This window comes from Spermophilus citellus (genome assembly GCF_964194105.1).
Source record: "Spermophilus citellus genome assembly, chromosome: 5".
NCBI classification, from domain to species: domain Eukaryota; kingdom Metazoa; phylum Chordata; class Mammalia; order Rodentia; family Sciuridae; genus Spermophilus; species Spermophilus citellus.
The window spans coordinates 10,787,141-10,814,592 of record NC_138186.1 but is presented as its reverse complement, the minus strand read 5'-3'; the positions used below and the strand labels follow the sequence as shown (position 1 = coordinate 10,814,592).

The following is a 27,452-nucleotide window of genomic DNA, read 5'->3' as shown; positions in this document are numbered from 1 at the left end:
CCTGTAGTGTTCCAGCAGGCACTAAGAAAACAAACTTCTGGAAAATTTAGTACATTATCTCAAGGTTTTTTACATTTGAAATAGGCCTTAATGGTGCTCATTACTCATTAGCCTCCAGGTGTGGGAGAACCATTGTAGTTACTGGCCTTGGAAATGATCAAACTTCAGTCCTCCGCCCAGCTGCATCCGGCAGCCCCACACAGGGAGCTCCGGACTCAAGCTGCCACTGGGCACAGGGAGCAAAAGCTCTAACACATCTGTGTCCCCCTTGCTTGGCTTACTTACCTTCTTAGCATGCGGCTCCCCATGACACATTTCATATTGCATACTTATTTGGGCCCCTCCCCTCCTCCCAAAGATAAGCTCTATAGGACAAAAACTGTTTACTGTGCACAGAGTTGAATGCCCAGTCCTAGGTCAGTACCTGGCATTTAAAAAGTCACTCACCTTCCCAGCCATACCACTCACTGGGGGCTGGGGGTATCTCAGTGGTAGAGTCCGTGCCTTGCATGCCTGGATTCAATCCCCAGCAACTCTAAAAGATAAAATAAAAAGCCACTCACCAGATTCAGGTGGTCTTCATTACCCAATCTAATCCTATTCTGAATGTTTTGATAGCAAAAACCCATGTTTTATTATATTAAAGGGGCTAATAATGCATTCTCACCTAAGTTTGTTAATCACCTGTAACACAACCTACCGTGGATTTCTGCATGATACAGGCATTTAAAACACTAATTACCTAATTATTTGACTCTTGATGATCTCATTAGTGGGTGTGTTTGTGCGTAATATGTACCTGAAAGAATTACATTTTCCTCCTATCCTGAAAGGAATCATATACTTCGATGTAAGCAAACAATAAAATGACTCATTAAAGATAGATAATGAATGCAAATACAATTATCAAAATAAACTTTTTCTAAGTGATTATTTACTGAATGAAGCGCTACTTGTGAGAGATGGAAGTCACTGTCACCCACAGGATGTGGGGAGAGAGGTCAAATGAGCGGGGAGGAGGAACTGAAACCAGGCGCGCCCAAGGGACACTCCTCCAGAGCTGCAAAGGGCTCCGTCTTGCGCATGCGCTTCTCTTCTTGTCTTCTGGAGGCGGGGCTGATGGATAGCTGTCAATCACATTCCCAGCCATACCAAGGCCCTGGGATTCAAAAGCAACACCCAAAATGGACATGTGCTTTAACTGTGTGCCTATACTTTATTACCCACATTGGGGTAATTTTGAGAGTGAGAAAAAAAATGAATAAAATATATAATTTTTTGAAGTATGCATTTACAGGTTGACAAATTGGTTTATATAATGATAAGTCTATAAAATAGCTGATGTGTTAAGTTATTTTCAAAAGTAAAAGTCACAAAACAATCAATGTACATACATCAAAGCAGAAGTTTTGTATTTAATTTGATTTGTCTGATCATTGAAAAGGAATATAAGCAGAATATTATTTTTAGTTCCTAATTGTTGTAATCAGTTTGGGAGTCACATCTCTACCTAATACCAAGTTGTTGATATTTTTCTAAAGAATGAATATTAATATATGTTTGTAAATTTTTTTATCATGTATTTGCCTACAATCTTTTTCAAAGTTGAGTTTTATATTTTATAAATTTGAAATTATTGACATCTTCCACTGACTCTTCTCAACTGACCATGGTATTTTCAATTAAAAAAAATTGAAAATCTTTTTCTGCAGGTGTTAAGATACCTATTTGTTGTTGTTGTTGTTGTTGGAATGTTACTAGTTCAGTCTAAATCTTTTCACAGATTCTGTCATTTTTTTTCTTTATTCAGAGAAACTTTCTTTGACAAATATTTTATAAGATAAAACTCACCAAATAAGTTATCTCTATTTGGGCTTCTAAAAATGTTTTGCTAAATTTAGATGCTAAAACACCACAGGGATTCTCAATTTCATCCTATTTTAATATAGAATACATCCGATTACACATAAAATCTTCTTCAAAGTTTTCTTCCCATAAGTCAAGATATCACAAAACCTAATGACTTAATCTCACATTGAAAACCTTTAATTTCTTCAGTTCCTCTTCTGGTTTTGTAAGTAGAAACTCTGTTTTCAATAATGGCATTTGTAATAATTACATTACATCAAGAGCTGAAGTCTTTGGCTCACCATAGCTTGAATTCTTGATGAAGAATTTCCAAGTGATTTTGAGCAAAATGGAAAAAAAAATTAGAGGAGCCATTTATTTTAAAAAATAATAAAAGGCCAATACATATCATAGCATGCCTAGGTTGAATTGTAAAGTAGCCTTTCAAACATTTCTAAATCTAAGAACATGCGGAGAAGATAAAAGGCACATCTTGCCAGGCTGCCACACTTTTTCAACTCAGCATCGTCTCCATCATAAATATTTTGCATTTCAATTTCTCTGTGTATAAATAGAAATATTTATGTCTGTCAACTATAGCTTCCATTTTGTTGGGAGACTCTCACAGCTTGTTTGGATGCAGTTACGAACTATGAACGCATTGCGTCTAATTCCAAATACGTTTCTGTTCCATAGATTTCTTAATTTAGTAATAACACAGTTTTTCTTTCGTTCTGCTGCACTCCACCAAAATCTATATCTGCAGTACCTCTGCTATTTCTGCTGTTGAGTTGTCTTAAAGTGAAGTTATAAATCACGATAATATTAGACACAGTATCTTCGACAGAATGAACTTCCAAAAGCTTTGCCTGAGTTCATGGATTGGATAGAGAAAAAAAATCAAACCATCACTAAGTTTCTTTGGAAGAAACTGACGTAAAACTGCATCATTCAACTATCTACACATGAAGTTCTTCTGCTAATGGACCCATCTCATTAATAACTATTGCTTTCCTTGTATGACCAAGAAAAAGTGAAAACAAAATTAACTTAGGAGAATAATTATCCTGCTGGGCACAGGATGCTCCATTGCTCCATTGCTCCAGGCCCAAGGTGAGGTGCACACCTATAACCCCATAGGCTGAGGCAGGAGGATCGCAAGTTCAAAGCCAGACTCAGTAATTTAGTGAGGCCCTAGGCAACTTAGCAAGACCCTGTCTCGAAATAAAATATATTTTAAAAGGGCTGAAGATATGGCTCAGTGGTTAAGCCCTGCTGGGTTCAATTCCCACTTCCAAAAAGAAGAAGGAGCAGAAGAACCATCTTACCTAACACTTCCCAGAGTGACATACAAACGTAACAGCACAGGTTAAGGCATCATCCCCAGCTATGATTTTCTTCTTGTAATAGTTACTGATTTTTGAATTAGGTTTTTAAGATTTTTGTCTTCTGGGTTTACCTATGGTCAGCTGTTATTGCAGTCCCTAGAGTAGTAACAAGCATTTGTAGGACAAGCATTTGGGTACGTTTCACAGCCACCATCAACATTCCTGAGAAAAGATTATTTAGTACTTAATTTTTCATTAAGAGTGCATCCTTTTTCAGCTGAAAGGATTTGGTTTTCTTTTGAAAAAAAAAAAAAGAAAGAAAGAAAGAAAAGAAATCCAGCATTACTACTCAAAAAGGTAAATATAGTCATTCCTAGGTATCTGAGGGGGATTACTTCTGGGTCTCCCCACAAATATCAAAATCTGCAGATGCTAAGTCCCTAATATAAAATGGCATACCATTTGCACATAACCTATGCACATCTTCCTGTATACCTTGAATCTCCACTAATACAATGTCAATGTTATGTAAATAGTTGGTGCATTGTTTATGGCAAGAAAAAAGTTTGTACATGTTTAATTCAGTCACGATTTTTGTTTCCAATATTTTCAACCCAAGGCCGAATAAGCCCATGGATATGGAGCCTGTGAATAGGAGGGCTGACTGCACAGGGGTTGTGGTTGTGCACTCTCCAATGGATGACCCGTTCTGTGGGATAGGGACTGCAAAGCACTTGGAGAGTGTGTCTACACTCCATGAGGGAGGGTTCTGCCGGTTTCCGGCATGCACTTCACATGCTGGAAACTCAAAACAGCTCATGTTTCCGCCGGATGGCAATGACTGCATGTCCTGGCGGCTCTGTGATCTCAGACAGGCTGAGGCTGGGGCCACACACAACTGGCTTGTACCCACATTGCTGGGGGGTGGGGGAGGATTGGCAAGTTCTCCCACCAGGAACTTAGGTCAGAAGTTCATTGTCCCGGGCCATGTGCAAGTGAAATGCTCTCCCCAGGCCCTCAGAAGGAATCGACTGTGCCCACGCCTTGGCCAGAACTGCAAGAGAATGCATTTCTGCTGCTTTAAGGGACTGTTCTGTGGGGCTCCCTGTGTCAGCCCAGGGGAAACGGCCCCATGCCCCGTCTCCTGAAGGGAGCCCACCAAAGTCCTCCATTCTCATTGTAAAGGACCACATCTTTCTGGCTTGGCAATTGGCTCACGTGAGTTTTAAAACCTTTGGATTTCTGGGCACCGTGGTACACACCTGTCATCCCAGAGCAGAAGGATCACAAGTTTGAGGCCAGCCTCAACGACCTAGCAAGACCCTATCTCAAAATAAAAAATAAAACGGCTGGAAAACTACCCCTGTGTTCAATTCCTAGTACTGAGAAAGAAAGAAAGAAAGAAAGAAAGAAAGAAAGAAAGAAAGAAAAAAGGAAGGAAGGAAGGAAGGAAGGAGGGAGGGAGGGAGGGAGGGAGGGAGGGAGGGAGGGAGGGAGGGAGGGAGGGAGGGAGGAAGGAAGGAGGAAGAAAGGAAGGAAGGAAGGAAGGAAGGAAGGAAGGAAGGAAGGAAGGAAGGAAGGAAGGAAGGAAGGAAGGAAGGAAGGAAGGAAGAAGGAAGGAAAGAAAGAAAGAAAGAAAGAAAGAAAGAAAGAAAGAAAGAAAGAAAGAAAGAAAGGAGGGAGGGAGGGAGGGAGGGAGGGAGGAAGGAAGGAAGGAAGGAAGGAAAACTTGGTGCTATTCTGGAACCCATCTGACATAATAACAATTACAATGGCTCTTGTGACACAAAGCCACTTTGGTACCAAATTGTCTATGGGGAGGTTAAAAAGATACAGTGGGTCTCAGTCATGAGGGGGATATGATTACTTTCAAGACACAAGAGCTTCTGGGTGACCTCAAGCAGATGACACAAAGCTATGTGAGCCTGTCCCCAAGTCCTAAACCCCCCCTCCCTCCACCCCCCAAATCCTACTTTCCCTTAGCACATAGATTAGTCAGACATCCATGAATTCATGGCTGCCCAGGGGCTTGTGTCTTTCAGTCATCTCCGAATTCATATCTCCACACCAGATGCCCCCTTTAATTATTGCCTCGATCTATGCTTAATATAAAATAGTAAAGTGAGGAAGAATCTGAAGACTTGGAAAGAATGAAGAAGGTCACTACACAGTGTGGAACAGAGGACAGCTTAACATGGAGGATCAGTCACCGCCCTTCAAATGCCCTTGGACATCCTCTACCATTCTGGATATCCCACGGCCACCTTTCTTTCACCATTTCAACCTCTGAAATATCTTCATTGTATGACCTCAGACATGCTGTTTAAGCTATATATGCCTCAGTGTCTTCATTTGGAAAATAAGTACAATAGTACTCAACCATAAAAAGGAATGAAGTACTGATACACACCACATCAAGGATAAACCTCAAAACCATTAAGGTCAGATGCAAAAGGTCATCTATTATATGCTTTCATTTATACAAAATGTCCAGAGTTGGTAAATCCATAGCAACAAGAAGCAGACTGGTGGTTGCCAGGAGGTGGGGGAGAAGAAAGAGGACTAAGGGCTTCATGAGGGTTCTAGGTGAAATTCTGCTTTCCAGAAAAGATATGTGGAAGTCCCAGACCCAAACACCAGAGAATGAGACTGAATTTGGAAAGAGGGTTTTACAGAGGTAATCAAGTCAAGACTGTGTCATTAGGGTGCTTCCTAACCCAATATGACTGGTGTCCCTATAAAAAGGGGAAAGTTGGACTCATTGGGAAGATAATGTGCATATGCTCACTTGGAGATGGAGGCAGAGAATGGAGTGACCACTGGAGGCCAAGGACGACAAGGATGGCTGGCCACACTAGAAACTGGGAAGACACAGGGAAGGTTCAGTCTCAGAGGGAGCAGGATCCTGTGGATTCCTTGATTTCAGACTTTCAGCACTCAGAATTGCAATACAATAGATTTCTGCTAGGCCTCCCAGTTTCTGTTACTTTGTTACACTAGCCCTAGGAAACTAATATGATAGATACATTGTTTCCTTTGGGGATTGACAAAAATGTTCTAGAACTAGATAGAAGCAGTGGATGCACAATGTCCTGAAAGTATGAAATGCCACTAAATTGCTCATTTCCAATGGTTATATGAATTTCACATCAACAAATGCACGCATGTACACACATAACCCTTGCCACAGCGTGGTGTTGGGAGCATTCAATGAGCTAACACACAGGTCTTAGAAACTGTCCCTGGGAGGCTGAAACCACTCCATAAGAGTTACGTGGTGTGTTAGTTTTTTGTCATCGTGACCAAGATACCAAATGGGACAACTTAGAGGAGGAAGAGTTTATTTTGGTTCATGATTACAGAGGTTCAGTCCATGGTAGGCCAACTCCATTGCTCCAGGCCCAAGGTGAGGCAGAACATCATGGCGGAAGGTTATGATGGAGGGAAGCTGCTCTATTCGTGGCAGCTGGGAAGCAGGGAGAGCAAGAAGGGAAGGGGCCACAGGAAAGATGCACTCTTCCAGGGTATGTACCTAGTGACCCACCTCCTCCAGCCACACCCCACCTGCCTATAGTTACAGTTTACTCCATTCAAAATAGGATGGGCAGATTAGATGACAGCTGTCACAATCCATTCATTTCCCCTCTGAATATTCCTGCATTAACACAGCAGCTTTGGGAGGACACCTCATACCCAAATCTTAACACATATTATTACTATTTCCAAAACTGTCTCTCCAAAGGTTCCACTTATGGCCATCAAATAAGCAACAACTAATTCCCTCAAATTTGTTTTCTACTCATGCAGAACGCCTGAGCTCTCTCCTGTCAAACCACATTGTGTGAGGACTGAGTCTGAAACACCTTCTCTTTTCACATCACATCATTTTCCCAAGTTCCCGACCTACAAGGTGAATTTTAGCCCTCATGCCAAATGTTTTTGTTTTTTTTAAAGAAAGAGTAAGAGAGAGAGAGAGAGAGAATTTTTTTTAATGTTTATTTTTTAGTTTTCGGCAGACACAACATCTTTGTTGGTATGTGGTGCTGAGGATCGAACCTGGGCCGCACGCATGCCAGGCGAGCGCGCTACCGCTTGAGCCACATCCCCAATGTTTTTTTTTTGTTTTTTTTTTTTTTTTAAAAAACAGCCCCCAAATGTTTTTTTTTTAAATCATATTTTGGCCAAATTCATAAAAATTGCAATTATTTTCTTCTAATTCCACACAGAGTTTGATATAAAAATGAGTCCATTTTACCACTACCAACAGGCAAGCACTGTCTGATCTTTCTTGGGGACTGGAAAAGGGGTGGCACATGGAAGAGATGACTTCACTCTGTCCTCCCACCACTCACCTGTGTTTCCCGAACTCATGATGGTGAAGCCAGCAATCCCCAGATCAGACACCTAACCTGGGTTCCAACCAAGTGGGTTTACTATCCTCTGTAGGTTTATTACACAAAAAGAAAGCCCAAGTGCATGTTGGCAGTCTATTAAAATGATTCAGGACCCAGAAGAACTAAAGAGGATTTTTAAAAAAAAAAAAAACCCACAGAACAATTACTTGATGATTTTAAAGGCTTTTTGCTCTCTACCCCGCTACCACCTCCCAGAATTACAGAATAAGAAGATGGAAAGCTTTACCGGGTACTGAGAAACCAGCCCTGGAGAGATGGTATGCTTGCTGCAAGTGGGAAATTGATCACGGGAGGAAGGGGAAGAGAAATTGTACAAGGGAACTGGAGCAATGAAAGGTAAAATTCAAGGAGACACGTCAGCCCGCAGCAGCCGATTTGAATCAAGCACGCCATAGATTTGGGGCAGGCTTTTTAAAAAAAAAAAAAAAACACATGCCTCAAATTACATCTTACAGAATTGTTGCTAATACTTGTCATAACATGCTGCATCTTCAGGAAGGCCCTTTTCGGTTATTAATATTTTATTGTTTTTACAGGAGGCACTGTGGGAGAGGGTGCATGGCAGTGAAGTGGTATCAGCAAGCTCTCAGCCGCACCTCCAGTACTAGCTGTTTAGAAGGATGCTGTTGCAAGTGGGATACTGATTTATATTTGAGATGCCTTTCTTCTTCACACATATTTTCTCTGGTGTCTCCATGTTCTTCCCTCTCCACTTGGGAATCAGTTAACCCTATAATCAAACACTCCTGGGCAATCAAACACTCCTGGGCAAGCCATGGAAAGAGATAGCTGTTTCCCAAACAATAGTCAAAGGAGAAGAAATCTAGCAAATGCGCCATTCTTATTAACAGGTTGCTGAAATATATATATTTTCTTCCCATCCTATAGGATAAGTTAAGTGAGAAATTCTATGAGTCAAATAAATAATGATGGTGATGATAAAGAAATAATAATTAAAATAATTGGGGCTAACATTTATGGAACACCCAGGCCAGCCTTGTGCTGAGTGATCTATATGATTTATCTCACTTAAACCTTCCAACCACCCTATAGGGTTAATGTCATTATCCCCATTTCACAGATGAATCAACTGAGATTGAGAAGATACTGCCAAGTTCATAAACTATTAAATGGAGCCAGCCTGCCGATTTAGGTTTATCTGATTCTAAAAAGTGTTAATTAAAATCAAAGTTTTCACACGCCCAAGGAACAGGCCCCAGACTCTGTCTCAGTGGATTCTCATTCTTTTTGTCAAAGGAGATAATTTTGTCTCAGCAAATAAACTGTAGCTTCGTTGCTGCCCCTCCCAGCCAGGTCTGTGCTCTGGGATGGAAAGAGCTCACGTTCTTCTTGCTAAACTTGGGATTATTATTATTATTATTTTTAATGCCAGGAAATATAAAGAGGTGAATGTAGGTATTGTGGAGACAAATAATAAAAATGGAACTCCTGACTGTGTTGGACGGAGTGCCTGCTAGAGTTAGAGAAGTGAAAGCAGAGTGTCTCTTAGATCATTAAAACTGTGGTCCCACAAGACATGAAGTTGGACACTTGGTAGATTATGCATTTTTAATTCTCATACTGGAGCACCAGAGGCTGGCAACAGCCACAGCATGGGGCCCTAAACTCCTTGCAGTGTGACAAAGAGAGCAAATAAGCTCAGAAAACCCAGGAACATGGCAGAGTCGATTCGTTTGATCAGTTGATTTCTTCTTAATGGCAACTGTTTGCAAACTGACCCCTTCCCCTATGCTACCACTCCCACCACACACACACACACACACACACACACACCTTCCCACACACCCTATGCATTGCACATACAACACAACACATCATGCATCACATACACAATACAAAACACACACAACACATACAAAGCACAACACACACACATCACACAACACACGGCACACGGGAGAGACAATTTGGGAATATCTTCTTGATAGGTGGCGTTGTCTTGGGAAGGCGCTGAACTCCTCCTTGGTCAAATTGAAACTGCTGCGTTATCCTGCTGATGAGCTCGGCACCTGGCGGGACAGGAGCAGGTCCCAACCTGGCCCAAGTGGCTGTGCAGCCAGAGATAGCAAGACTCCACCTGGGCTGTGGGCAGCTTGTGTTTCATTGCACCTCTAACCTGGTAGAGACCAGGGGCGTTCAAGGCCAGCGCTGTTGAACTCCAACTTCTGGTGCCGCTGCCTCCTTCTCCTCAGGCAGAGCCTTGGAATCTCCTCTCAAGCCTACTTTCAAACACTCCCCAAAGTCTGAGGCTTGCTCAGGCCCTGCTGTGGAGGTGTAAATTAGGACCATCTTTGCAGACAGCAATTTGGCTCTGTGTATCAAAAATATCAATAATATCCTCTCTGTGAACCACACAAAAATATAATATGTTTGTATGTGGTGCTGAGGATCGAACCCAGGCCGCACGCATACCAGGCGAGCGCGCTACCGCTTGAGCCACATCCCCAGCCCAACAAAAATATAATATGTACAAAAGATTTATGCACAAAAATGTTAATTACAGAATCGTTTAAAACTGGAAGGAAAAATACAGTGCCCAATTATGGGAGATTGTTTGGGTAAATAATAATCCGCCCATTCATGGAAGGATATTTTTGTCATTAAAAATGATTATGATATGCTAAAAGTGAAAAATAGCTATAAATTCATTTACAGCATAAACTCTGCCATACAAAATGCCACCCACAGAATGAGGAAATGTTGAGTGTAGTTATCTCTAGGTGGCAGAATTATTCATATGTAAAAAAAAAAATGAAGGAAATAATACTTTTCTCTTAGCTGTTTTCCTTCATTGTCCAGATTTTCTGCGGTGAATGTTCATGTCACAAGGCACCAGGGTTAGTAGTGAAGTACCTTCTAAAATCAGAAGACACAGCTCATATCCTGACACTCCAGGGCTGTCACTTACAGCCATGTGACCTTAGTCAGGCACTTAATGTCCCTCAACCTAAGTTTCCTCATCAATAAAATGAGGATAATTTTGTTGATATGAGAAATAAATGAATTGGTATACACAAGGCATTTAAAGCAATGGCACAGACTAGATGCTCAATAACTATTACCTATTAGTTATTACCTAATCATTACACATTTTGGGGAATGCCTACTATGTGCTAATGTCAGTTATGCACTGTGGCCACAGACATTAGCTCCTTGTTCTTTAAGGAGGGAGAACAGACATGTAACCAAATATTCACAATTCCATGGGGTAAGTTCTACCAGGAAGGGAGATACTAGGTGCTTCGGGGACATAGAAGACAGTCTTGCCGTTCAGAACAAGAATTCCACTATCACAGGAGTTAGAAAGCCTTGCATAGGTCCAAATGGGACTTCACCTCCATGTCTTGAGCAACTTAGTGGGGGAAGCAGGTACCCACAGGATTCACCAGCCCCATAGGAAGGAGGTGGCAGATACCCAGCATCTTAACTCTGTGGACCACTTTGTGATCAGCAGGCTGCTCTTATCTGCACTACCCCCATTTATTCTCATATGATAACCTGCAAGGCGAGTGATTTTTCATGAAAGCTTATGGAGATGAAGTGGGGTGGCCTAGGTGACTTAACTAATAAGAAAAACAGTAAGACACCAAGGCAGATCTTGTAGGAGAGAATATGATGTTGCACCAGAGATGCTATAGGAAGGACTGCTCATCAGGAGATGCTCATGTGCTGTGGCTTGCATCTGGAAATCCCCCCAAGGCCTGTATGTTAAAGACTTGTTGGTCCTCAGCTGTTTGGTGCTCTTGGGAGGTGTTGGAACTCTTAGGAGGTGGGCCTGGTGGAAGGAAGTCAGGCTGCTGGGGGTGTGCCCTTGAAGGAGACAGTGGTACCCTGGCCCCTCTCTTTGCTTCTTGGCTGCCATGAGGTGATCATCTACCCCCACCACAGGCTCTTGCCATGATGTAGTCCCTTACCACAGGCCCAAAGGAAACAAGGCCAAGCCACCACGGACTGAAACCTCCAAAACTGTGAGCCAAAGACAAGTAAATCCTTCCTCCTTAAAAGTTGAGTAACTCATTATTATTAGTCACAGTACTGGGAAGCTAATACCTCGTGTTTTCATTCATCAACAATCTCTACTACTACAGTCACATGTCATTTAACATCAGGGATATGTTCTGGAGAAATACAATTTTCATTGCACAGACATTATAGAGTGTACTTAAACAAATTAAGATGGTGACGGTGTCTCTAAGCAACATAATCTTATGGGACCACTGTCACATGAGCAGGCCACTGTTGACCAAACCACCACCAAGTGGGTCATAACTATGTATGTTAGAGGAGGTCATAGGAGGAAGAAGAAGGAGAAATTAAAGAGATATTAAAAGAAGACTTTGATCCCACCCAACTTATGTTGTCTACACAAAACTTAGGATCTGAAATATGTATCCTATAAATGTCTGTTTTTAAAAAGTGAATCTTCCACACCACAAAAGAAGTAGAGGAGTTTGGTACACAGTGAATTGGTCGATAACTGGGAAAGGACCAACAGGAAATCTTAGAAAGAAACAGTTTGAGCTACCCCCAAAGTTCACACTTTTCACAGGAATTTGGAAATGAGACACAGACTGCGGGTGATCCAAGCCTTCATGTCTTCTCACTGCCTTGGGCTTGCATCTACCATCTGCCTTTGAGTCTTTCATTCATCCACGAGAGATTCTTAAGTGTCCAGCTACTGAGAAATAGACTGTGGTCTAAAGAAAATGACGATGAACTTGAAGGCAGGTGACGTGAGATGGAACTTAGTTCAGCTGTTTATTAGTTGAATCACTTAACAAGCAACCTCAGGTCTTAGTGTCCTCCTTTATAATATGGAGATAGGAATACCTACCTCCTCTTGAGGTTGTTGGGAAATTAAAAGAAATTAAAATTTTTTTTTAATAGGATCTCACTAAATTTTTCAAAAAAAATCCATCAAAACGTCTTGGCTTACATCACATACTCTTCTGAAAAAAAGGATGGATTTTTAGTGATGTCAACCACATTTTCACAGATCTGTCACACATCAAGAGTGGCATGTTCCTCATGGCTCAGTAACCATACCAGTCAGTTGGACCATTGCAGAAGTCACCAACAGAGACATTTTTCACTGGAATCAGAACCACCATTAAAGGAAGGCTTTGCATTATACCCAACTCCCATGGATAAAATAGGATGTGCACTGTTGTGAACATGGAGGTCAGTGACCTTCATCCCTGTCACAGAAAACGGAGAGCTGCCACAGAATAAAAATAAATCTCTCCCGGGAGCGGCATCTCTGTATGGAATCTGTGATGCTATGAAAGGCTCTTGATCAACACATCCTTCCATTGCCAAAACAGGCCTTCTTCATAGAGTAACAGCCAAGCAGACGCTTAGTGATTTCACCAACCCAACTCAGCGCACGTGATCCACATGAGTGATGAAACATGATTAGCAAATTATAGTTCTGGTGTTTTATTTTAAGGGCCCATAAAGAAAATGAATGGATTAAGCTCTTTTGCAGTTTTCAGTGGAATCATTTAAAAGGAATGGGTAAAGGCAAGACTGATGGCTAAAAGAAAAGGCACAAATAATGTTGCCACTTCACAGCCTATCAGCATAATTCATCTTTGCTTCCTGTCCCAAACTGTTGTGCAATATTGCTGCACATGGTTAAATACATGCTGTTTATTTCTGGCATCTTTATTTTAGCACTGGATCCATTGACCTGGAATTTTTTTTTTTAAATTATCTATAAAAATGACATGAGAGTCTTGCCTTAAAGTTTCACGTTGTGCTCTCCTTGTAAGTTATGTGGCTTATAGAAATACCTTTGGGACTTGGGTGATGAACCAGGTGCCTCTTGTAGAGGGGATGTCTCTCTTCACATCTATATTACAGTAAGCTGTGCTGTGGCCAGGTTCAGAGTTTTGGGACATCTCGTTAGAAATAAAAATGCTTTGCTACTTCAACCACCTGACATTGGTAACATAGCATTTGGTATTGCTGACATTGACATTTACCTGTCTTCAGGTTTTGGGCTTTTAATTCTTACATCTCTCCCACAGCGTTGGTAATAAAGCAATTATTTTTCTACTAATGCAATTATAAAATTAGAAAAGCATCCCTATGAAAATAAATTTATCCCTGAAGTGCAAAAACACATTTCAGAATGTGGCACAAATTTTAAACATATATTTCAAAAAGTAAAAATGCTCTTTGATGAATCACAGTATTCAAACTAGGTTTACAAGAAGGGAGAAGGAATCGGACTTGGGTTTGAATTCAAGCTCTACTGAATACCAGGCATGAAATAGTGGGCAAATAATTTACAATTGCAAAGGTAAATTTGGAAAAATTAGATTAAGAATACTTACTTTAGCCAAGCATGATGGCACATGCTTGTAATTCCAGATACTTGGGAGGCCAAGGCAGAAGGATTACAACTTCAAGGCCAGCCTGGGCAATTTAGTGAGATCCTATAAAAAAAAAAGACTTATTTTAATTGCTTTATAGCATCATGTTATGGATTAAAGAACACAATCATATCTGGTTATGATATGTTTTTAATGAGTGCTTCCCAAATTGAATGAATGGCTAAAAACAAGCTAAAAAAGCCAAGTGCTAAAATTGCCATTGATTGGCAGATTGCTGCATACAATGTTAGCATTGATGAAAACAAAATTGTTTTCAGTTTCAGAATATTTTTTAAGTGCAAATCTCACATTGTCCATTCTTTTAAAAATCTTTATTGACTTTTTTTCAAATTGCACATATAATACAAGGCTATACGAAAATCAAACCCATCAGAAAAACAAGATACAAATCATGGAAGTTACCCATAATTATCAAATCCATAATTTCTGAGCCTGAATTGAAACCCAAGTCCAATTAGGGTGACACTCCATGCTGTGTTGCCTGAAATCGTAACTGTGTGTGCCTCTCATCCTGGGACAATTATTAATAACATTCACTTCACTCTCAAACTGTCCCTGTAGAGATGATAAAAATGTGGTTCCTGACTCATAATCCACCTCCAAAAGAGAAGCCCACTATCAATCATTAGGTGCATAGCCCCTCTTCATTTTTATTCTTAAAAAGTATCATTTCTTTTTCACAATTTATTTTAACATATCTTCTTATTTTACAAATTGAGCTTTTATAGAAACAACACCCATATGTGTGAACTTTCCTGTTAGATATTAGACTGCATAATTTTGCTTGAAATGTGTTTTTTGCATTTCCAAGAATGCATGCTAGTGAGTAAAAATATAACATAATAATAGTTAATGCTAACTTTTATAAGTTCCATGAAAAGGGTAATTTTATTTGAGTTCTGCTCTGGGAATCTCATCCAAGTGAGCATAGATGCAGAAGAAAATATTATTCGTAAAGTGAAGTAAAATTCTCACTCACTTGGAATCCAACACTTTGGAATTTGAGATCATTTGGAGAGAATCTAAGTTGACGTTTACCCTTGGTTTGTTTGTTTTTTTTTTTTTTTTTAAAGCCATTTCCTCATGACAATGAGAATAAATAAAATAAATTTTAGGATTAAATATTTTTAGAGATTAAATTAAAAATAAAATAAGATAAAAAGGTAGGGCTAACTGTGTACAAGATTAAATTCAATTTCATAAAAAAGGTTATAAAAGAAAAGTAAGCAATTAATGAAATTTGATTTATAGCAGAAACATGAAACTTATTTACCTATTGCACAATTCTGTAATTTAGACTATTCCTTAAATTATTAGAAGGTTCACTGAGATGCCAGAACAATGTTGCAAAACAGCTCTTCACACCCATGTCTGCCGTCCTTCTCTCTTGCTACCCAATTCGCTCCAGCCTCCTTCACAGCCCAACCCCACCGGATCCCGGCCAAGTCCATGCAGGGTGGAGGGGTCAGGGCAGGGCACCAGGGCTCTTCAGGTCTGCCTTCATGTAAAGGAGACAGATTTGGCTGGTGCTGCAGCTTCATCCCCACTTTGCCTGCCTGATCATTTGGTGCTGCATCTGCCACAGCTCCGCAGAGTCTCCAACTCTGAAAATGTCAGGCAGCTAAACCAATACCACAGCTGCTCCTTCCAGACTGCCCGCTTCAGGAGAAAAATAAACCCTTATTTGTTTTAAGCCACTGTGAGCTGGATTTTCTGTTACTTGAGGCCAAATGTACTCAAAACCAACACAACAGCCTAGCAGGGACAGGCTACTCAGAGATGTCAGTACTCACAATGGAGAAGCTAGAGCAAAACTGTATAGATGGAAGGTACCAGGCACCTTCAAACTGTCCCGTGCAGAGATGGAAGTCAGTGAGGTTCTCTGCAAAGGAGATTCAGGGCACCACAGCAGCACATGGCCACAGGTTGGTCAGCAGCTATCAAACAGAAACCTAAGCTGATCTGTTTTAAACTGATGTTTTGCATCCTTCTAAGAAGTGATGTGGTTTCTCTCCATCAATAAAATATAGTTCCCCCTGAATCAAATTAGTTTCTTTATTTATTTCAATTTGGACCCTTATATTTTATTTTGAATTAAATATGCTCAGAACATCCAGCAAAACTGCACTCTGATATGAAAGTCAAACTTATTTGCATGTAATTTTTAAATTATTAACTGCCGTTCCACAGAGTTGTGTTTACAAGCACAGGTTCAGACATTGGGATGTCTGGTTACCGATCCTAGCTGGACCACTTATTGACACTAAGAACCTGAACTTGAATTTCTGTGCCTCACTTTTTCATCTGCAAACAGAAACAGAGAACTCCCTAATAGAGTAAAGTATAATGAATAACGGAGATGCACAGTGTTTGGAGTGGCAACTGGACATTTAAGCAATGCAGCAGACAGTGTGCCCTCTACAAATCTCAAGCTTTATTATAGGTATTCAAAAGTTAATTTGGCTTTTCACATACATATAGACTATGCATGTGTGTGTGTGCGTGTATATGTAAAAATGTACATGTGCAATCATTTGCATCGTACTTTGAATTTTCAAATAAAAGATGGAATAATTTTTAAATTTCATTTAAAAAGTCCTTAAACAGCCCAAATTGTCCCTAGTGAATAAGTTCTCCTTAATCTAGTTGCCTCTATTAAAAAAGAAAAGTTCTGTGTCAAAGCTCATTTAGTAAAGATTAATGTAATGAAACTCTAAAATACTATTTTTTTTGGGGGGGGGCGGTATGGGAAATTTAACCCATGGCCTCACACATGCTAGTCAAGTGCTCCAACTGAGCCACACCCCCAGTATATTTTCATGAGAACTTGAAGAATGAGGACCCTTCTTCCAAGCCTTCTCAGGCTACCCTTCTTGGGCATCAGTTATGAATGTTTCTCCAGACAATCAATTAGCAAACATATGTTTCAAAGGGGATTGCGGGACCCCAGTCTCTTCCTCTTCTCTCTTGGGTTCCTGCTGATTAGGTGAACAGGCCTCCTTGTCCATGCACTCCTGCCTCCATGCACTGCCCCAGGCTCCAAAGCAGCAGGGCCAACTGAAAATGAACTGGAACCTCCAAAACTGTGAGCCAAAATAGACCTTTCCTCTTTTTAACTACCCAAGGTATTTTGTTACCGTAGTGGAAGTCTGACATGTGGCCGCTGTTTCTCTAGGTCTTCACTGCTTTCCATTTCTGTTTCAATGTCCCACTTTACTGCCTGCTATGGTTTGGATGTAAGATGCCCCCCTAAAACTTCCCATGTTAATGTAGGAAGATTCAGAGGTGAAATGACGCCATCAGGGGAGCCAACACCTAATCAGTCCACCTAATTGGAATGGACCGACTGGATAGTACCTGCAGGCAGGTGGGACGTGCCCTGGAAGGTGCATCTTCCCTGCGGCCCCCTCGCCAGCCCCCTCTTCCTCTCTGCTCTCTGACCCTCCGTGAGCTGAGCAGCAATCCTCTGCCACACTCTTCAGCCGTGATGCTCTACTTCACGTCGGGCCCTAGCAATGGAATTGGCCGAGCATGGACAGAACCACTGAAACCGTGAGCAGAAATAAACTTTTCCTCCCGCAGTTGTCCTTGTCAGGTGTTTCTGTCACAGTGAGGAAAGCTGACGAGCACAGTACCTCTTGGCCTCCTGCTCTTCTGGAGTTGACATGCTGCTGCTTGAGCGTTAGCTCATCTCTGACCTCGGGCATGGACCAAGCTTGGTCTAAGCTTCCCATCTTCTTTCCCCTAGTGACAATGTCTTGTCTTTTCCCCCATTCAGAACGGCTTGTTCCAAACAGCCAACCCTTCTTCATCTCCCCTCCTGAGCACCACGCCCTCGGGGTACCCCCGACTCAGTGTTCCAGGCTCCCCGCATCCTTCCCCGCATTCCAGGGCTTAGCATCCTGAGCGCCTCCCCCGTGCGATCACTATCTTCCAAATTGCCTTCCTGCTGCAGCTGCTGCTGCTCCTCAGCCGTGGCCAGAGCGGGTCTAAAAGACCTGTCCCCTCGCCCGCTGGCCTATCTCCTGCATTAAGAAGTTGTCATCGTCACGTTCACTTGTCAGCAACATGAGGCATGAATCAGATATTTTACTCTTTCATCTCGGCAGCCCATAGAATTAGCATCTAATGACACAGAGGCAAAAAGTTAATGGAAATTTAATTGAAAAAACTACCATCCCAGCAGGAATTGAACCCGGTGGCCTTAGCAGGAGGTGGATATTTCAACCACGAGGCTCTGGAGTTCAGTTTAGCACACTTGGATGGAGATAGGTATCGCTTTGGTAAACAGATAATTCCCATATTTTCCCAGTATTACCTTGGTCAACAAAAATGAGGAAAGGAGTGGATTCCAATTTAAATGTCAGGGCTATCTACTGTAAGGATTCTAAGCTGGGGAGTTTTAATGAAAATAGGATTTAATTTCCTGTAAATGTTTGATTTCTTCAACCCTAATATATAGAAAAGATGAATATTTATACATAGGAAATGCACCTCCCTCTCAGAAGAGCAGTTAGCCAGCCATACCCAAAGGAAGTCTGGGAGAGTTTTTTTTTTCAAAATTATGAGTCACATCTTAGATTTTTCAAGCAAAAATGACATTGTCTGAATATTTTTGTCCCTTCCTTCTTTCATACTTCTTCAGTAGCTTAAGTCATAAAAAAAAAAAAAAAATGGGCCCCGTGAACAGTTTTCATGATCCAATGTGATAGAAGCCTTCGGGAATGTAAACCACCACGGAGCTGTTATGATGTGTTTTATTTTTTAATTAATTAATCAAGCTTCATCGGTATTTCATATCCAGATTAACCTAGAACTTCCGCCCAATTTGCATTATTTAGGTGAGGTTTCCTGAGCAACGTAAGAACATTCCAGAACAGAGTTGAGAGCAAAGTCTACCCTCACCCTTCAATGGCCTTCTGCATGTTAGAGTATTTTGTTCTTGTGCCTAGTTGAGTGGCTGCAGACATTACCGAATGCCATTGGATCTACATAAACCCTCATAACGTTCAACAATGGTAAAAAAAAAAAAAAAAATTCACAAAAGGAAACCAATTGTTGAAAATACTACAAGTATAAAAACCCAAGCAAACCATGGGTAAATGGCAGACCTGACACTTCTCTCACACTTAGATAAGATCTGTATCACTCACATTAAAATTCTCAAAAAATGAAGTTTTCACTTTGAAAAGTGAAAAAAATAAAAAGCCCTCAAAGTTATTGTCTTAAAACTTACAGTAATTATTTATATTCATGATCACTAATGAGGCACTTTGAATCTGGTATCTATTATGACCTCAGATGTTAGCTAGTGATGCTATGAGATTGTCCTGATTAGGGAGACATCAAAAGAAAAGCTTACAGAACTTGAAAGCAAATGTCTGCAGAGTTTCTGGGCTCGAAGTCTGTAGCTGACCCATCCCAATTAACAAACCTTGACTAAACACAATGACAAATATTTAAGAGTCTCTATTTTTGTGAAAGCAAAATGATTTATCAAATAAAAATTAAGTTTCTAAAGTATTTTAATTTTATCTTTGTTTCATTATATTGAGAGGTATGCCAAGAAAGGTACTAACAGAGACATTGGATGGGAAGTTTCTTGCTCTCTGCTCTAGTGAGGATGTGGTAGCAGTGGTTTCAATATGGGTCTCTTCATTTTTCCTAAAGACTTTTTTATGGCAATTTGCTCTTTGTGTCTTGAGAACAAAAGGCAAATCCCTGGCCTTTCTGCACAGCCTATTCATTTGGCTTAGGGGTTAATAGTCTGCGTGGACTCAAGTAGAACTATATGGACTCCCCACTCCACTATTTGCTGAATGAGGGACTTTGGAAAGTTATTTAGTCTCTCTGAGCCTTCATTTTTCCCCATCTGCAAGACACAAATGACAATACTCATTGATATACTGAAACAAAGTACCTAAACATTTAACACAGGGCTTGGGTACATGGTAGGCATCCAGTAACTATGAGCTATGATGTCATCACTATCATGACTGTCAGGCAACAGCTTAACTGCCTCCTTCTTGCTTTTGATCACTCCTTTATCACCAGCTATGCAAGGTCAAATATCTGCTTTGCAGTGCATTTCAATACTACCTGTGCCATAGAGATTTCTCTAATTCTGCCCAGCCAAAAGCACCTTTCTCTCTCCTTCACATGCAAATATCACTTTATCTGCGCCCCTCTTGTCAAGCTCACGGCCTTCTATCTTGAGTATAACATATGTGGCACCTGCACAAATCACTGGTGTATGAGCCACACTCCATCCTGCAGAGAGGGCCCTGAGGATGCAGGTCACTTTCTATTCATACGTGTCCTTCCCAAAGCATTCAGCATCAAGTCTGTCCTTAGTAACAATCGATAAACAGGAGTTGAATTCATTAATTAATATTTCTGTCCACTCAGTGCAAAATGTCTGCTTGAAGGCAAAGGCCAGCGATGGGGAGGGTCAGTAGGTAATCAATATTTCAGTCTTCATGTCTCCAATCCCTTATCACATGTTACAGTAAATAAGGTGACACAGGGTTCATCTAGACATGAATGTGGAACTTCTTTTCTGTCCTCCCTCCCAGCCATTGACTTGGCAACTTTGGGAAGTCGTTACCCCTACTGGGTATTAGTACCCTTGTCTTTCTAGGACTCTGAGTCAAATACCTGAGGACCCTTCTAAAACCCCATGTCTCATACCTCAGACAAAGCAGCTCATCTCCAGAGATGAAGGTGTAGGGGGACGGAGCCAAAGCCTCGAAGCCATCAGCAAAGCAAACAGGATGGTAGGGCCCCTGAATCAAGATGGAAAGATGGAATGTATACATATATCAAATTGATAAGTACATGAGGTCACGCATGTGATAATTAGCTTGATTTGGACAGTCCACAATGTGTGTGTGTGTGTGTGTGTGTGTGTGTGTGTGTGTATATATATATCAGGTTTTACACCATGAGTGTAGGATGTATGTGAGGTGCACAGGGCTGGTTTAATCTAAGGTCAAGCCCAGGGTCAAACCCACCAGGCTAAGTACAAGACCCCCAAACAGAGCCTGGAACATGAAAGGCATCCACCCATGTATACCGAAAACAAATAAATATTAACTAGAAGAGAACACGGTACATGTCAGGTAGCTCAATAGAGGCAAATTTAATATGGGAACCCACCACAAAGGTGTTAGAAGAGCTTTAAGAAATTGATGGGTGTATGAGGTCACGCATACGTTAATTAGCTTGATTTGGACAGTCCACAATGTATACATACATCACAACATCAGGTTTTACACCATGAATATATACACATTTTTAGAGTCCCAAGTGGGATTGTAAACCAATCCAGAGACTAGCAATGGTAAGAAGCCACTACCCCTTCTAGGTGAGGAAATTAAAGGAGGAGGTGATGTTACCAGTGCCCAGGGGTGGGGTGTCCATCAGGAGGGATTGCCCAGCAAGAGCTGGAAGTACAGAAGAGACCCAGCTACCCGCAAGCAGAAAACTAGAGGGAGAAATACCTTGACCTCTCCTTCTCTCCTGCTTTTTAATGACTCTCATTGGCCAACCTCGCTATAAAACAATTGGCAAGATGGCCTGGGTATGTGGTCTATTTGGTCAGTGCTACGTGCTATAAAACAGCAGGAAAAATGAGAAAAGGATCTGAGAGCAAATAGACAACCAACCAACCAGATGGCCTTGGAACTAGCTTCAGAGATAATTTTTCCAGAGTGGATTCCTTCTGGTCTGTGATTTCTTTGAAGTTCCTAACCCCAGCTGCTGCCATCAAACCTTGCTGTGAAGTACTGACGCTTTGGCGTAACAAAGAGGAAATCTGCTAACAAATGCCCAGATAAAATGGGGTTGAGATAGAAAGACCCTGATACAGAACACTCACTTGTGGGAGTTCCAGAATTCCTCCCTAGATACTGTGCAACATGTTCTTCACTTGCTCCTAGCTTCCTGGTGCAATGCACACAAACTGGAACACCAGTTCTGCTTTTCCAAAAGGACTTGGATCTCATGAGCTGAGAAAATGTAACATCCACTGTGAACTACAGGCTTAACATTAACAATAACTCACATTCCAATAGTACGTTGATCTTTCCAACAAAAACATGAAGTTCGTCAGTGCACTGTTCCCCTAACGAGCACTGAAAGGCAAAAAGTTTCCCTTTTCTTTTTTTGATATTTCACAGTGATGCTCATGACTCGGAGCCAGCATTAGTGCACCACACAGTAAAATGACACCACAGGCACATTTAACATATACAAATTCAACTGCATCCACTCAGGGAAGAAAAGCAGAGAAAGAGAGACGGAGAGGCATGTGCTGTGGGGATAAGGAGAAAGAGAAATTTTCTAGCTGTGTGGGCATTTCTGCCAACCATCTCACTCAGCAAGCAAACGTCCCGCCTGGAGTGAGCAGGAGCTGCTCTGCCCTGAATCAATCGTCACTCTTGCTTTTCTCTTTGAGCTTTGTGGTGAGATGGTAATGTTCAAAGATATGGCGCTGTAAAATTAAAGGCTGTTTATGTAGTCATGACGACATGCATATTATTGTAGGTACTAGTAGTGATGGATGATATGAAAACTGCCACATGAAAATGAAAGTTACTTCAACAGAAGCATTATTATACCACAACAGTGGCTCTGATAACTGAGACGGCCACTCAGCCATTAATAGGCAGGTTACTTATACAGTGTGGATACACTGGACAAAAACATAATTCGTGTGCCAGGAAGGATGGAGTCAAATGACTTGAGATTTTTGTCATGCTGCTCATAACAATGCACAATTTGAAACTCTGTACTGACCAGGTATGGTGGCACACACCTGTAATCCCAGATTCTTGAAAGGTTGAGGTAAGAGGATGGCAAGTTTGAGGCTCGACTGGACAAATTAGCAAGACAATTTGGATTTTGTTTTATTTATTTTAAAAAATAAAGAAAGAAAGAAAAATAACTGAGGGTATTGTTCAGTGGTAGAGCACATGCACAAAACCCTGGGATCAAACCCCAGTACCACCACCAAAAAAAAAAAAAAGTTTATTTCCAGAAATTTAATTTAATATTTTCTCACTGCAGGTGATTATAGATAACTGAAACCACAGATAAAGAGAAAATGCTATGTAGCCGGACTGCGGCAATGCTATACTTCCTTTTCTGTGTCTCAGTTATCCCTTTCATAAAATGGGAGCATAATATCTGCCTCTTATTATCACAAAACTATACATGGTAATCAGATTCAATTACTAGGCAGTGCATTCTCCAATGTGGCATGATTTAACTTTCTAGAGAATCCAAGAAATCAGCTAAGTTCTGTTGGAACAACCCATCCTCGGCCAAACTTGGGAAGTGTTGGGACAATTTCCAAGACTGTGACTGTTACTTTGAACAAAACACATCCATGTGATAGTCTGACTCAATCCAATGTATCAGGAGAAAAATTTTCCCAGCCTTAATTCAAATTGTAAAAGCTTCAACTGATCTGTTTCACTTTCCTAATCTCAGCAGTATAATATCCAAAATACATAAACAGACATCCAACTCAACTGGAAAAATCCTGCATGAGCTCCTACAGTCTGAAAAGCTGCCACTCCTAACAGACCTGCTTGCATGGACGGCTGCTGAGCGCCCCACCCGCTGCAGGACTCCTCTGGACTGCTCTCCAACCTGACAGGCCAGTGCTGAGAAGGAACTGAAACCACAAAGGACCAAAAAGCAAATATTTTTGCCCAAAGCTAATGTAGCAAATTACATGCAAGATCTAAACTGCAAGAACCTTTTAAATGGTGCAAGTCTACACAAACACACGGCATCCAGTTTGCCAAGACTTAAAAACTAAATTAAATCTCAGCTGCATTCCACTGGGGGATTTATAGAATGAGTTAAAACGAGGTTCGGCTCTCAGTGGGACAACTGGTTTCCGTGTCCTTCAGGTAAGTGGTCTCTCTCTCTCTCTCTCTGGGCTCCCGTCTGTGACGCCAGCGTGCTGCCCTGAGCGCCAGGGGACAGTGCAGGCAGGGGACTCAGAGCTCCATGCAGAACAGGTGTCGTGATCAGAAATTCATCTGCAGTGTCTTCTGGCCAGTTTCAGGTACCCTAACGCGGCCACCGTGTCTCACTGCCCAGTCCTTCAACTGCAAAAGGGCACGAGTAGGAGCTGAAGCCAAGTCCTCTTTCCACCTTGAGCCACGGGCTGAAGGAAGCTGCCCTTCACACCTAGCTGCTCTCTGCTCCATTGCCCGGAGGTTTGATCCACTCAGAGGGGCTCTGTGTCCTCCTTCTCCCATAGATCCCCAATAGTGGTCTGATTTTTCTCTAGGAATGGAGCAACTCTCAGAGCCGGTGCCATTTTGCAAAAGGCCAGATGAGGGACACATCTGCAAACAGCTGCTTTGGAGGGAGTCCTCGCCTGGACGAGCATTTGTGGTCAGATAGCTGGAAGCCAGCACACAGACTGGATTGCGGCTGCTTTTGCATCCCGGCTACGTTACTGAGCATTCGAACCCATCCTCTGTTCCTTGCTTTCTTCCGCTGTGGCTGCGCCCCAAGAAGCAGTGCAGATGAAACTGAGGAAGCTCATTGACAGAAAATAAGTGCAAGAGGGAAAGTGGCCGTGGCCGAGTTGCACAAGGAAGCCTTGGAGTTAATCCACTGCATCTGGCTCGGCTTTGCTCGCACACTCAGCCTGGCACCAGACAGCGCTGGTGGTTAGTTCTGGAGCATTTGGGGACAACATATTTTTCTAAGTCAATGAGTGCCATGGGTTCTGCATCATTTTCTTCATTTCTGACTGTAGGCTTAGATTTCAAGCTGACTTTTGATGACATATTCTCATCCCTGGGTATTGGTAAGGAGATGAGTCACTGTGAATGACTAATCAAGAGTTTTCACGGAGCCTATGGCTACAGATGTCACCTTGATAAACCAAGCTCTTAGACTCTCCTCTCATGCCTGAAAGGATCAACAGGAAGCTGGCCACCAAGAGAAGGCTCAGTGACCTAATCCAGATCTAAATGCTGGCAATGAGAAAAATTTCAGTGCACACAAATCTATGGACCAGTCAAAAGGGGCATCCACACTAACATTCGGAACTATTGACCGACCTTTTTTTTTTTTTTTTAATCACCATAGATTCTGAATGTTCCTGAGAAGGGAGAATGAGGACATAAAGAGACTGAGCAAAGGTACTTCTCACTTCCTGACATAAACCATTACCAGGAAATTGGAATTCACGTTTACATCTGACGATGAGTCACTTTTACCACCTCTGCCCTTTTCTGTACTTTCCTAATTTTCTACTATAAGAGTGTTTCTAATAAGCAGGAGGAAGGGAAATGTACTCCTCGTTATCTGAATTTATTCAGTTCCTAAGTTCTGATAGTGAGTATATGGATAGTGAGTCTGAAGAGTGGGTGCCTGAGTTACAGGAAACAAGAATTGAGATTTCAACAGCAACAGATGTATCTGAATTGATATGGCATCTGAGTTCTGAGTGAAAAGATTGAAATGATAAAAGGTCAAACAGCAAGAGATACCTCTATCAAACTCTTTTTTTTTAAAGAGAGAGAGAGAGAGAGAGAGAGAGAGAGAGAGAGAATTTTTAATATTTATTTTTTTTAGTTCTCGGCGGACACAACATCTTTGTTGGTATGTGGTGCTGAGGATCGAACTCGGGCCGCACGCATGCGAGGCGAGCGCGCTACCGCTTGAGCCACATCCCCAGCCCCTCTATCAAACTCTTGATAACACTTTCCTTCCTCTTCCCACATATAAGCACCAAAATCACAGCCCAGGGAACAATTTTGCAATGTGTGTGTGGGGGACAAAGTTTTACACCAGAGAACTTTCATACACTCATTTTAGTTGCTTCATAAATTAAGGATGTTTCCAGGGATCTTTGTAGAAACAAAGAAAACAAGGACAAGGAAGATAAAAGGTTTCTTTGCAAAATTAACAAAAGGGAAATGCTTAGGTGAGGAACCACCTGGCTGCTCTGTCAAGGAGGTAAAAATCAGATCTACAGGCAAAAAGTGGGAGGCAAACAGGAAGCACGACTTCTCAGCCTCAGCCCACCAAGTCTGCATCGCGCTTTAGACAAATTAAATCAGAGAAAAGAAAATCCTGGCCAAGTCCCCATGCCCTGTGCCCGGGAACTGAACTTCATTCTACACATGATGCTAAAGAGGACATATCATAGTTGTCAAGTGAGCACAGTGTGGCTAATATACCTCCAGGAAACATGGAACCAGACAGGCAAAACTGGTTTAAGTATAGAGTGAAAGGTGAGATGGAACTGGAATTTCTTTTTCCTTTTGTTAATATCTTCCAACTATCTCTGGGCTTACTTCCTGCCTAGACTTATTTTCCCTGGTACATTTCACAGAGGAGAGTTAAGACTTGGAAGCACAACTCAGGACCCTGTGGTCTTGAGTCGTCCCTGGGGCTGGCGGAGCTCACGGTTTCCCACAGCATCATCATCATCATCGGCCACTCTCCGGGGGCCCTGACGAGGGCCACCCACTTCTCTCCCAGCGAAGGGCCACATTACTCAGCACACAGCAACCACTGACTCAGCGCCTGGGGGAGGAGACCCATATAGAGCCAGTGAGAACTAGAAAAGAAAGATCCCAACTGGCCTCAAAGGACAGCTGAGACTTTCCAAATGGCCCCGCCGCGTGGGGTGAGCCCCTTCCCTCTCTGTGCTTAAAATTGGCAAAGTTAGCAGTTGATGGAAAACACCAGCTTGGTTCGGGTTAACCGGACTCAGCACTCCAAACTCCCAGCCACAGCCCTCAGCAGACACGGTGAGTAAGCCAGTAAAGGACGAGAAGAAAGAGGAGACCTGGGGTAAAGGGGCAAGGCTGAGCGAGGGACAAGGACCTCAGGCTGAAACCCAGCTCCTCCCAGAGGCTAATTTAGAAAAACGGCAGTTCTCACTGGTGGGAACTTAACTCTCACCCCCCAAGTCTCCATCAGAAGGGTGTTGCTGTCCCCGTTGTACAGATGAGAAAACCGAGGCTGAAAGGTTAGGTGACTTGCCCAAGATCTCAGGCTCAGAAAATGACAGTGCTGTTTCCCAGCTGCCGTCCCTGCTCTTTCAAACGCCATAAAATCTTTACCCAGATATTAGCCAAATGGTGGTCAATGAATCTGGGCAGAAAACAATGAGCATCCAAAGAAATTTGGAGAACAGCTTGCTCTGAGATGGCCTGAGCGGGCTTCTTACCAGGATCATGTTATTCGTGCTGCTGTGGACGACTCAGCTTCCTGAATGTAGAGAGGTACCAGAGCCAGCGGTTGGTGCTCGGCTTCCTTCCTGAGTCCTCTCCTTCTGGCTCCTGGGATCCTTCTTCCTCCAGCGCATGCACCCCGGGACCTCATCAGCAGAGCGCACTCCATCTCCACCACAGTCCCCTCGCCTGCCTGGCAGCTCTCCTTGGTCGCCAATT

The 27,452-nt window shown here is 42.0% G+C and overlaps 1 long non-coding RNA gene across 1 annotated transcript; it reads right to left on the bottom strand.

Moving 5' to 3' along the window:
- Positions 1–255: 255 nt before the first annotated feature.
- LOC308650342 lies at positions 256–27,452 on the bottom strand. The gene is made up of 3 exons (XR_014022320.1): positions 27,230–27,452; positions 13,954–14,055; positions 256–535 (listed from the first exon to the last, which is right to left on the bottom strand). It is a non-coding gene; the product is annotated as an uncharacterized lncRNA (long non-coding RNA).